This window comes from Eutrema salsugineum, unplaced genomic scaffold (assembly GCF_000478725.1).
Source record: "Eutrema salsugineum unplaced genomic scaffold, Eutsalg1_0 scaffold_9, whole genome shotgun sequence".
NCBI classification, from domain to species: Eukaryota; Viridiplantae; Streptophyta; class Magnoliopsida; order Brassicales; family Brassicaceae; genus Eutrema; species Eutrema salsugineum.
The window spans coordinates 8,696,641-8,710,358 of record NW_006256342.1 but is presented as its reverse complement, the minus strand read 5'-3'; positions in this window follow the sequence as shown (position 1 = coordinate 8,710,358).

Below are 13,718 nucleotides of genomic sequence, written 5' to 3'. Positions count from 1 at the left end.
CCAGAACCGATGGAAAGAATGAAAAAACCCCAATCTTTGTACCACTTTACAAGGATGTCGATGCCAAGCAGCCACCATTCAAGGTACTTCAACGATCACCGTTTCAAAGGCTTACCAAAGCTGACGATCCGGGACGTTTTGTTTTCCAATGTTTCATTTCAGGAATCAAGTTCACAGACTGTCTGTGCGATTCCGGAGCCAATGTCAACATCATGTCAAAGACATTTGCCGAAAAATTGGGCATAAAAACCTTAAGGACATCGACGGTCAAGGTTATCTTTGGAGATTCATCTCAAAAGGATACTGAAGGGACGATTCATGATCTAGAAGTTCTAGTAGGAGACAAGATTGTTCCAGCAGATTTCCAAGTCCTGGAAATGGATCAAGACAAGGAGAGACCACTCATTTTCGGGAGACCATTTCTGGCTATCGTAGGAGCAGTAATCGATCACGCAAACCGGCATGCTCTTTTCCGCAATGTAGATCGCAGAAAGTTTTATCTGACTATCCTAGATGATTTTCCAAGCAAAGGAAGCCGGCCAAAAGAGAAAGAAAAGGAGAAGCCGAAAGATTTTGCAAAGATCAAGATCATCATTCCACCGGATGCAACAGAAACTAGTGAGGACCAAATCCAGGAGCTGATCGAAAACACAAAAAGGGTTTTAAACAATTTTAAAGTCCGAAAGAAGAGTAAAAGAAAGAAGACGGCTCCTCAAGGAGAAGAAGTAAAAGATCCAGCGACGGGAACTGATAAAGGCACATCAAGTGGAGTGCCATTCAAATCAGCCTGATTCTTCATGCCTACGTCGAGCCAAACGAATTAAAACAAAAGCGCTTAATGGGAGGCAACCCATTTAGGTACTCTTTTTTTTAGTTTTCTTTTCCTTTTTACAATTTATGTTTTCTTTTTCTTTTAATTTCAGGTATTTTTATAAAAGAAAAACACAAAAAAATCAGAAAATAAGAAAAACCGAGAAAGAAGGAGAGGTTTTTAGCTGCTCGGCCCGGCAGAAACCTGCAAGTTGGACAAAGGCTGCAGGAAAAAGGGCCGTGATCGCGACCAACCGACCCGCAGCCAAGGCATCATCGACCGCGGCACTGTGAATGTGACCGCGGCCGAGCCTATAACCAATGCGGTCGCGCATCTCCTGACCGCGGCCGTTGGTCGTTGAGACGAGAACTCGAAATTCCGCCGCTTTTCAAAAGTTTCCCGGTGATTCTTGGTGATTTCCAGTGATTCCCGGTGTTACCTGGAATTTTCCGGTGTTTCCCGGTGTTACCTGGTGTTTCCCGGTGTTTCCCGGTTTTACCTGGTGATTCCCGGTGCTTCCCGATGATTCCCAATGATTCCCGGAGCATTACCGGTAAAGCCTGTTAAGATTTTCCGTAAGTTTTAAATTCCCCGTTGTGTACAAGACAAGACAGGTAAGTTCCTGTAAACTTTTGAATTCCTGTAAATTTCCCGTTTTTGCAACAAAAACGCTTTTTAAAGAAAGGAAACGAACTTTTTGGATCAAAAATTCCTTTTTCTCTTCTCTTCCAAAAAGACTTGGAGATTTAGGAGATAGAACATCTTATTTCAATTCTTAAGCTTTTTAAGAGATTCTTGGCCCAAACCTCACTCTTTCAAAGCTGATTTCAAATCTGTCATCAAATCTCTCTTTCCAGTAAGGTATGAAGCTCAAACTCGTCATTTTTAATTGATTTTGGAATTTAGGGTTTTCAGCCCAAATCTTGGTTTATTGATGGTGGAGATAGCTTAAGAACAATATATTATCCTTCTAAGTTATCTGAAAATCGATTTTAACACTTAGCTTAAGAGAAATTGAGATTTTTGAAATTTGGATTCTACATGCTTTATAAAAATCGAATTTGGAACAGCAAAATTGATGAATATGACTAAGTCTTGTGTGATTAGTGATTAGTATTGGATAACCTATAGATTTGACATGGAAATTGCTCATTAAAACTAATTTTTTAGAAGATTTCTATGTTGAGAACATCAAAAATCCGAATATGGTCATGAACTACTCGATTTTTTTCAATACAATGTCAATTATGCTTGCTCATGGTTTTAACTAATCTCTTGATACTTGGATTAGTATAACTGATCGTTCATGTGTTAAAATCAGCATCCATATTCACTCTTTTTCCAAGAATCATCTCGTCTTGTAGGAAAATGGAACAAACCAGATCTCGAAGAAGCCGTCGCACTGGTGACAGCTCTGAGAGCATTCCCAATGATAGTACTCTTGGAGAATACATGCTGAACCAAGCCAGACCGAGAAGAAGGAAATACGTAATGAGGTTGCTCCAGCACTCAAGAGAAACACGAGCAATTCCTGAGCCACCACAGATCTGATACATTGGGAAAGAGATCAACCCGAGAGTAGACTATGCAAGACGTTTCAAGAAGCTGAACATCAAACCGACGCCCTGCATTGATTATCATACATTCGAGATGCTTGGAATTAGAGAAGATGTAATCTGGTGCATCGATGCACTTAAGCTGAGACCCTACATGGAGCTGAACCTTCCAACTTATCCCGAGCTAGTCCGCGAGTTCTTAGCAACTATTACACTCCACCACACTAAGAGGAGGAATCCCAGAACATCTGATGGCATTTTGTCATTCTCTATCCGCAGGCAGACTTACTCGCTCACCATTTCTGCACTTTGTGAAGCTCTTAAACTTCCATACACTGATGGCATTCACTTTGAAGAAGAACCTGATTTTGACTTGTGGAGAGAGATGGGTCATGGCGTCTATGATAGCGGGAAATCCAAGTCAGCCCTTTTTACTCATCCTGCAGTGAGAGTTGTGCACAAACTCTTAGCACACACGATTTTCTCTAGAGCCAACATGGGATGTGTTTTGAAGACCGAGCTCATTACACTTCAGATGCCATTTATGGACGACCCACGACTTGCCTGCTTTGCCTGGATCATAGCACAGAACATGGTGAAGGTGAAGCATGATTTACATGGTTGCGAAGACGCTACTCCAGCTTATAGGAGCGCTATTACAGCGATACTACAGGCTGTAGGATTCGATTTCTCATCTGATGATCCACTTCCTGACGTCTGGTATGATCTACTTTATCTCTCTCGCGATCACACTATCTCTCGTGCCGCTTTCGATCCAAACAGGTTTGGTTACAAGTATTGCACTGGCACCAAGGAGCACCGAGTCTGCTTACCTTCAGCATCAGTATCGAGATTGTGTAACGGAGGACGTCCGCGATGGACTCCGGAACCCGATGAGTTTCTGCCATTTATGCCTCGTCTACCATTCACTATCGGCCAATACATAGTGGCCAATGCAAAACGCGATGCAGCTGCGGCCCGTGCTCACTTTCAGCCATCTGTTTTGACCGGCCACACCTCATTATCGACTTCGTCACACACACATTCTGATCTGGAGCGCAGAGTTGAGAGACAAGGACGACACTTTGAGCGCGTTGTCACTTTCCTACAGGAGCAGCACCAGTTCGAAGCAGACACATCGGAGGATGAGTGATTGATCAGCACTTCACTGCCATCACAGTTCTATCATCATTTTCTTTTCTTTTATCTTATTTTATTTTCCCTTTTATTAACCATCTTCTCACCAACTTTTTCACACTGGGGACAGTGTGATTTAAGTCTGGGGGAGGATGTCTATCCGTACTAATCATTCCTTACTTTGCTTTCAAAATTTCAAGTACTTTTTAAATTTTAATATGTAACATATTCGACCTTAAGTATTTTTCAGGAATGTTTGACACAAAACTATGATGATTTAGACCTGCACGCTTCTACACTATGCATGATAGCTCATTTGTGGTTAGCACTAGACTAGGCGGTAGCTAGAGTACTTGCACTACGAACTCCCACCAGATGACTTCTATTCATGGAGATTCTTTCTGACAGGATATACTAGCTCATTTTATTTGACCTTAATACTGATATCTAATTTTCTCATCATTGATTTTAGGCAGGCATCGAGATATACATCTAGGACGTCTTTTACCCTCATTTTTACCACTCTTTGTCGTCCAAGATGGCCAGTTCATCTTTTTCTGGTACCATACCCTAAACCCAAAAACCTTGTTTTCAGTCCTCATGCATTCTCTCTTTAGTTTATATCAGCATATATGTGCAAAAACGTCGGAGAGAAGAGGAGCGATGCAGTTTTCAGTCACTCACAAGGAAGACTGAATGGAATTGGGAAGGAAGAATATCAGAAACCTCATTAAGCTTTACAAGACTGATTTTAATTGGTAATTTCGTGCTCTCTATGACTCTATATCTAAAGGTGTTCCCTCCATACTAAAAAAAACAAAATGAATGAATAAATGAAAAGAGAGAGGGAAACAAAAAGCCTAATGAGTCTTAGATTGTCGAAATTTTTGGAGCAAGAAGCAACCACTATCCGTTTAAAGAGCTATGATTTGTTTTGAAAGATTTACAAAAATCTAAGTCTGGGGGAGTTAGGAGAGAATCTGAGGAAGACGACAAGGAATTTATGGCAAAAAGAAAGTGACTGAAAACTGTGGATGCCAAAAGCTTCACTCTCTCTTGCGGTTTTGCATAATATCCTGCATCCTCCAGATCTTCAGGTAATCCGTAAACACTTTAAGCCTTAACCCTAGAATAACCCTTTTTGACACCTAGCCTAGACTGCCTTGCCTATAATTTCTTTGATGAGAACCACCAAGATTTTTAATGAATGTTAAGAGCTAGTTGACTGGAAGTTAGATCTTAGTGCATAGATTTCTGCATGACGGATTAACGGACTAGTTATGCCCGTATTGCTAGTGAGAATTTTCTAGGCTATTCCCGATTGATGCATAATGATTGATATTGGTCTAGAAGTTTGGTCTCTGAGATTTTGTTTAGTTCCTGCGTTTTCAAACCTTTCGTCGAGATTTAGCCTTTGTTTTGTTTGAAGACAAACAAAAGACTAAGTCTGGTGGAGTTGATAACACCGGATTTTGACTATTTTTATGGATCACTTTAATGTCTTTTATAAGTGTTTTTACTCCATTTTCAAAGGTTTTCAAAGGATTTCTATGTTTTCGGATTTGAAAAGACTTTTCAGGTAATTTAGGATAAAGAGGCATAAATTGGAACAAAAAAGACTCTATTGGATAAATGCAGACCGTCAGAACTCTAACGGAGAGACGAAGACCTTTTCACCGTCTGATCACCCTCAAAATTGGATACCTTATAGAAGAATCAACCAGCTTTCAAATGCACTTGGTTTGGAGACATTCCAACGGTTGGATCTCAAGATATTCTATTAGCCCCGGAGCCACTCAAAGATGGCCAGCAAGTCACGCGACCGCGGCCACCAGCTCATTCCCCGCGGTCACAAGCTTCCCGACCGCGGCCAACCACCTATTTCCCGCGGTCACGTCACTCCCGACCGCGGCCGGCCAACTCCGAATTAAACCCATATTTCTGAAGCCCAAAGTCATTTTTCAGCCTCAGTTCCGGAACCCTAGAGACCATGGAGTATTGAAGACTAAAAATACTTGTCATTTAGGTCGTTTTTAGAGAGAACCCTTCATACTTTACAGAAACCCTTTTCCTTTAGCCGTTTTTATGCGATTCTTGTAGAAGATTGTTCAAGTCTGAGTTCTTTAATAGAGAGCTTTCTTTCATCTCTTTTCTTTACTGTTTTTGATTACTTTTATTAAAACCAATGATGATGTCGACCTCAGCTATGTCTGAGTAGATCCCGAGTTGGGCTTAGGGTTCCCGAAAGGGGCTCTCATAATCGATTAAGACATCTAGGTTTATAGATCTGGGATTTTAACTTTGTTCTCTGTTTATTCTCGTTCTTATTGCATGTATGCTTGATTGATCACCTAGTATCTAATCTAGATAGTTAGTGTTGCGAAAGTTTTCATTAAGTATCAGACCTAGAATAAAACAGACGATTTTTCCGAGGAGTGGAAACCTACCTGCAGCGAGATCGTGAGTACTGACGAGTCTTGTGCAGCTCTTGCGTTCTTTCCCTTCCAGGGCCAGAGTGGAAATCTACTGGTCAGGGTTGCGAGAAACAGTTGGTTATGATCACGACAGTGACGTAGTCATACCATCGTGCTCTAGCTCTAGAACCCTATATTTTGATATCCGTTAATCCAAATCTATCATCCCTAGTGTTAAAACCGATTATGATCCCCGTAGAGTTCCCAAAGCTCAGCGTTTTTAGCCATAGTTTACAAACCAATCGATTTTTACTTGCTTATCTAGATTTGCATTTCAATTTTTTAGGTTCGATATTTTGCTTGCTTTACTTGCTTTCCATTTGATTTTTCTACTTGTTTTCTAGGATAGATTTATTTGCTTTCTTTCGTTTTAGTTTAATCCGCAAAAAACAACCAACCTCTAAAACCAATCTAGTCTAGACAAAAAGTTAGAAATCGTAGAAGAATACCAGGCACACAAATCTCTGTCGATCCCTAAATACTACAACTGATTAGCTGTGCACTTGCGGCTTTCATTTGTTTTTGTTAAGGGTAAAACTTGTTCCCTCACGCAGTTGACACACATCAAGTGGAGAGGCAATTAGATAGAAAAGTGAAAATCATTAGGTCCGATAGAGGTGGTGAATTGTTTTGCAGGTATGATGAAACATGACAACATCCTGGACCTTTTGCCAATCTTCTCCAAAAATTAGGGATTGTTGCTCAGTACACAATGCTTGGTTCTCCATGGCAGAATGGTGTAGCTGAAAGGCGTAACCGTAATTATATGGGAATGGTTAGATCCATGATGAGTCATGCTAACTTGCCTATATCCTTGTGGATGTATGCATTACGTAATGCAGTTTATATCTTAAATAGGGTTCCAAGCAAAGCAATTCCAAAGACTCCTTTTGAACTGTGGAAAGACTGGAAACCTAGTCTGTCACATCTCCAAGTTTGGGGATGTCCAGTTGAAGTAAGAATATATAACCCACATGAAAAGAAATTAGATTTCAGAACGATCAGTGGTTTCTTTATAGGTTACCCTGAGAAATCTAAAGGATATAAATTTTATTGCCCAACCCATAGTACGAGAATAGTAGAAACCAATAATGCTAGATTTTATGAAAATGGCGTGATTAGTGAGAGTGATAAAGTAAAAGATGTAACCATTCAGGAAGTTCGGGTTAATGTTCCATTACCCTTAGTTCCAAATCTTGGGATTCCTCACGTTGTTGAACCGTTAAAAAATGAGGAAACTCCAGTGAATGCTCATCCACTCCATGAAAATATCACCAATAATGATGATGTACTTGAAGAACATGAGGAACCAGCATTAAGAAGGTCAACTCGTCCGAGAAGATCTGCTATTTCCGATGATTATGTGCTTTACCAAGTAGAATCTGGAGAATGGGACATTAAAGATCCGGTTTCTTATTTGCAAGCCATTAAAGATGTTAATTCTGATAAATGTGATGCCTCTAAAGAAGATATGGACGATACAGTAGTCCGTAGGAAACAAAAAAGACTCTCCACAGGGTATGGCTCCCACTGAGGTACCGACCCTAAAAATCAAAAGCTCATGCTCTGTCCCTACTGTTGTTAGGTGGGAATATGTTGTTAGCCGGAGGTACGAAGTAACTCGACTGAAAGAAGAGGGGCTTGCTGATTTCAAATCAATTGCTAATCTATTTTTAATTGTAACAAAATAGATTATTTTCTCTACTCTGTTCATTAAAGTTTATATTTAAAGGATCCATGTTTGAGCCTATGTTCAAACAAAACCCATCCCCCGGCTGGATCGCACCAAAAGATCAGTCCAATAATCCCACTCACTGGTAAATAGCGCAATACTTCTTCGTGAATCTCAGCGGAGCGAAGTGGACTGTGTAATCATTTGATTTTTTTTTTTTTACAAACTATAATTTCTTTTCTTATTATATACAAGTCTTGTGGGATATATCATACACGTACAAATTTCGTACATGTTCACTTACATCACATACACAAGTGCTCTCTGAACAGTCAAGCGTTTCTGTCCAATCGCTACATAGACACAATACATTGTCTCACTCTCAGAGGTGGCCCTTGAGCCTCAATAGGATCGCTAATACTACCACTCCTAGACTTGGCACAGTTCCAGCTCGCTTCGTCTGCTTCAGGAAGAAGGTATAAAGTGTATCTACCTTCAACAGCACATCACTACTCCCATATCTGTCCACTCTTCTGTCAAGGAGAGGAAGAGCATGTTTTTTTTACCACCGCACCCAGAAAATATTTTGTTGTGAATGAATCAACTGAAATTTCTTTATAGAAAGATCTCCTTATTTCTTCACCGCGGGCTTCGATTACCAAGGAATATAGACTTTACAAATAAAACCGGAAGATTGGCATTCTATTGCTGTTTACCGAAGTGCACTAATACAAAACCCCTACCAGTCGAAGTGGAATGATGAGCTAAAAGTTCCTTGTACGATGAAGCTGAGTCACAGAAGCGGGAGAAAAAGGTCCTCCCAAAATACCATGCAAGACAGTTGAATAAGGTGAGTGAAACGAGGGAAATCCAGAAAACACGGAAAAACTGCACGCTACAACAGCCCAGTATGTCGATTCCAATCAAGGGGAGGAATCAAGGCCATAGTCAAGGAGGAACCCCTTTTGTTATAACGGGTGCGAAAAGATAAAGCTATAAACGTAATGAACACGACACAGATTAACGTGGTTCACCAACGATGTGTTAGCTACGTCCACGGGCAAAAGAAACTGATTTATTAAGGGAGGCAGAAGGTCCAGAAAACCCTGTTGGAGGTTCTGAATCAGAATCGGAATACATCAGAATTAGGTATAACATAAATATTTATAGCTACCTAGTTAACCCTAACCATATTTGGACCTGCCGTTCAGGTCCACGTAACGTCCTTAAGCTGATAGCTTCGGCCCATTACTTAAACCGACAATCTGCAGTAAGCTCCGAAACTCACATGCACCTCCTCTGACAGCTATGCAGCTTACACCTCTTGAAAACAGCAATGCAGCTTACACAATCTGGTAACAGCTTCGCAGCTCACACATTCTGCAAACTCCACCTTCTGCAGTTTGCTGTGTAGCCAGCACATTCCGCAGGTGCCACCTTCTTCAGCTCGCATCTTCCGTAGGTCGCACCTTCCACAGGTTGCACCTTACGCAAGTCGCATCTTACGCAAGTCGCACCTTACGCAAATCGCACCTTACGCAAATCATACCTTACGCAGGTACCTTCCAAAAGTTGCACCTTCCACAAGTACCTTCTGCAAGTCGCACAATCTGCATTATGCTTTGTAGGTTTGCACCTTCTGCAACTTGCACCTTCTGCAACTTGCACCTTGTGCAGCTTGTACCTCTGCAGCTTGTACCTCTCACAGTCTCAGATTCAAGGCACATTAACAAATCTCCACTTTGACTTGAATCCTCCAAACAGATGTACCAGATGCAGTTCGCACCTTACACAGCTTCAGATTCAAGTCATTCCAACAAATCTCCACCTTGACTTGAATCTTCCAAACAGATGTACCAGATGCACCTTCACGATGCCAGATATACCAGATTTCTCCTTTGCCCCAGACGTTCCAAAATGCACTTTTACTGTGTCGGATGTACTAGACGTCCCTTGTATCAGATGTACCTGATGCATGCTTACTGTGCCAGATGTACCAGCAGTCCTTTCTATCATATGTACCAAACGCACCATTATTGTGCCAGGTGTACCAGATGTACTCTTCTGGTGCTAAATCTACTTGGTGTTAAGTAGAAACAGATATCTCTATAGACCAGATGTCCCTTTGGACCAGATGTCCCGTCGGACCAGACACCCTTTGCGGACTTACGCCTCTTCGGATTGAACGTTCTTTCAGATCAGACGTCTTTTCGGACCAGACACCCTTCACCAGGCTCAGATGCTCCTCCGGAGCCAGATGCTCTTCCAGAGCCAGATGCCCCTCACCGGGCTCAGATGCTCCTCCGAGCCAAACAACCCTCATCGGGTTCAGACGCTCCTTCGAGCCAATTTTCACTTCGGACCTGCAGTGCATAATTCACCATTTCTTCGGAACCATATACCTCTATTGATCCAACCTCATTCCTTGTAAGCTGATCATGACAGGTACAATGGTGTATAACCTCAGATGGTGTCAGTTCTGACAAACCAACTTCTATATGTAGCTCTTAACCCTCTTCGTGTAGCTCCGAATCAGTCTCGTCACGACCTATATGCAGCTCTACCTGCATCTGTAGCTTCACCTGCTTGTCAAAGCTACTTTTCTCTATAGCAGCTGTGGTTAAAGGTTCATCTTGGAACCTTCTTTCTGAATCAACATTAGAGAACATGCACTTCGCTCTCTGCAGCAGTTTCTGATTCATCTGCTCAGATACACCTTTCGATTGTGATGTATCCGTAACTGCGTGATGTCGAACAACTCCTTCATCCTTGCATAGCTGATTGAGCTCTGATGAACAGAATTTCTCACCTTCCTCTGACAGAATTCGCATCTCCTTTTCACCAATACGAACAAAGCTCTTATGCCACAGCTTTGTTATATCTTTCTGGTGAACTTCTGAAGATGCAACATTCACGGAACCTGTAGCTGTGGAACCTTGCAGCACATACAACGTACCACGTTTGACACCTTTCAGAATAACATTTGAACCCTTGTAAACCTTTAAAGCTCCACCTTCACCTGAGTACTTGAAACCTTCGCTGTCTAATAGACTCAAAGATATCAAGTTTTTCGTCATTGATGGAACATGTCTAACTTTGTTAAATGTGCAGATACTACCATCATATGTTTTGAGCTTAACCGAATCTATTCCAGCAACCTTACAAATAAGACCATTGGCCATCTCAATGCTGCCATAAGCTACGTTCTCATAAGTGGAAAACCACTCCCTCCTTGGACATATATGATAAGACGCTCCAGTATCTAGAACCCACACCTCAGAGGAACGAGTGTGTCCTTCAGCAACTAGAGCAACGTCCTCTTCGCACCTTGTGTCAGCTTCTGCTACAGCAGCAGATTCAGATTGCTTCTTCTTCTTTGGACGTTCTGATTTTCAGTGTCCTATCTCTTTACAGTAATTACAGACATCACCTGGTTTAAGACCTTTTGCAAATGACTTCTTCTTGTTCTTCACATATCCATTATCACCGCTGAGAAAGAGTCCAAATTCTTGACTGTCTGTACCTGTACCAGATGCCTTATGACGCAGCTCCCTGCTGTGAAGAGACGACCTAACTTCCTCCAGTGAAACTGTATCTTTACCGACTATGAACGATTGCACGAAGTTCTCGTATGATAACGGCAGAGATATCAACAGAAGCAAAGCAGCATCCTCATCCTCCACCTTAACATCGATATTACACAGTTCTAGTAATAACGTGTTCAACTGATCTAAGTGATCCCTGAGTTGTGTACCTTCCTGCATTCTTAATGCGAATAGGCGTTGTTTCAGAAGCAATTTGTTTGTTAGAGACTTTTTCATGTACGATATCTCCAACCTCCCCCACAGACCAGCCGCAGTCTTTTCGTTTGCAACCTCGATGATGATATCATCTGCAAGACATAGCAAAATCGTTGAGTATGCTTTGTCCTCCAGACTTGTCTTTGCAGTAGCGTCGCCCTTGTTGTCTTTTGACAGCGCCGCCCACAAGCCCTGTTGCTTCAGCAACGCTCGCACCTTGATTTGCCTGAGACTGAAGCTGTTCCTCCCTGTGAACTTGTCGATACTCACGTTTAACCCAGACATCTTCTCACCAGATGCGGAAACTCCCAGAACCTGGAGCTCTGATACCAGTTTGTTATAACGGTGCGAAAAGATAAAGCTATAAACGTAATGAACACGACACAGATTAACGTGGTTCACCAACGATGTGTTGGCTACGTCCACGGGCAAAAGAAACTGATTTATTAAGGGAGGCAGAAAGTCCAGAAAACCCTGCTGGAGGTTCTGAATAAGAATCGGAATACATCAGAATTAGGTATAACATAGATATTTATAGCTACCTAGTTAACCCTAACCATATTTGGACCTGCCGTTCAGGCCCACGTAACGTCCTTAAGCTGATAGCTTCAGCCCATTACTTAAACCGACAATCTGCAGTAAGCTCCGAAGCTCACATGCACCTCCTCTGACAGCTATGCAGCTTACACAATCTGGTAACAGCTTCGCAGCTCACACATTCTGAAAACTCCACCTTCTGCAGTTTGCTGTGTAGCCAGCACCTTCCGCAGGTGCCACCTTCTTAAGCTCGCATCTTCCGTAGGTCGCACCTTCCACAGGTTGCACCTTACTCAAGTCGCACCTTACGCAAGTCGCACCTTACGCAAATCATACCTTACGCAGGTACCTTCCAAAAGTTGCACCTTCCACAAGTACTTTCTGCAAGTCGCACAATCTGCATTATGCTTTGTAGGTTTGCACCTTCTGCAACTTGCACCTTGTGCAGCTTGTACCTCTGCAGCTTGTACCTCTCACAGTCTCAGATTCAAGGCACATTAACACCTTTCATGTACCTCAATATTCGTCGAAAGTGAGGGACTCAAACCTGGACGACACCAAGAAAAGTATGATCTTACAGCTTTTGGTGTTCTATGATTAACCTCCAAATAATGAGTTGGGAAATTTACCCAATATTCTTTCGTGTGATGAAGATGGGAGCAATACCGAAACGGAACTTGATTTATTTCTCACAAGGTATTCGCGTTTTCAATTGCGATGGAATTGCCTTCTAATGACCGGCATATCTATGATTCTTTTCTACAACCACATGTAAGGATAATTTACATGAACCCTAGGATCTTTAAACATCAAGACTAATCACATAATAGAATCATAAGAAGAGTAATAGGGGTACCTCCATCCATTGCAGCGGAGAGATCTTCATTAAGGGTTTCTTGAACCGAAGATATAAGATCGATCTTTATATGTGAGGTATGGTTTCTCTCTCCTCCTATATATAGATGTCTTTAGCTCCATCCTAAAGCATCCTAATGAGATCATAAGGTGATCATAAGAGAAACAACACATAAAGACCACTCCGTGGATATCTTGACTTCGGAACAAAACAATTATAATTAGGCTCGGTCAACTGGAATGTGTATGATGTAAGCAAGTTGGGTCGATATTCTTAGCCGAGAATCCCAAATCCGCACCGCAGAATTACATCAGATCAAGGTGTGGATCTATTTCGAACAAGATTGTCCGGTTTAGGAGACAGAGGTTTCCATCTCCTCACCTAGTACCACGCCCGCATCTCTGCCGAGGTAGAGACTATCACGAGCGCCTGCGAAAGTCACTTCCTAAGAGGAATAAGACATCTTTTGCACACCAAACAAAGCATAAGTTGGTTGACCACTGGAAGTACTCTTCTTTCTAGACCGGTTCCCATAATCCAAGGAGGCCTCCCATCCCGCACTTAATGGTGGACTTCCTCACAACTCATTGGCAACAGACCGGAGACGAAGGTTCCCGTGGTTCAGAATGAGCTTCCCGGCCCCTTAGCCGATACAGTTACCATGCTTACCAACTCGCAGGGATTGTTGTTGGGAACAATGGTGAGAACGCGGGAGTAGTTGGTGGAGTAGGTAGCAGTGGGCGTTTGCTTTGCCTGACATCTTCATACTTATAACACTTAGTCGGGAATCGAACCCGGTCTCTACCAAGCAATCAGTTCCAAATCCTAAGAAAGAGCTTTGACTATTCTTACTATGAGTTTGTTTAGAGGGCGCA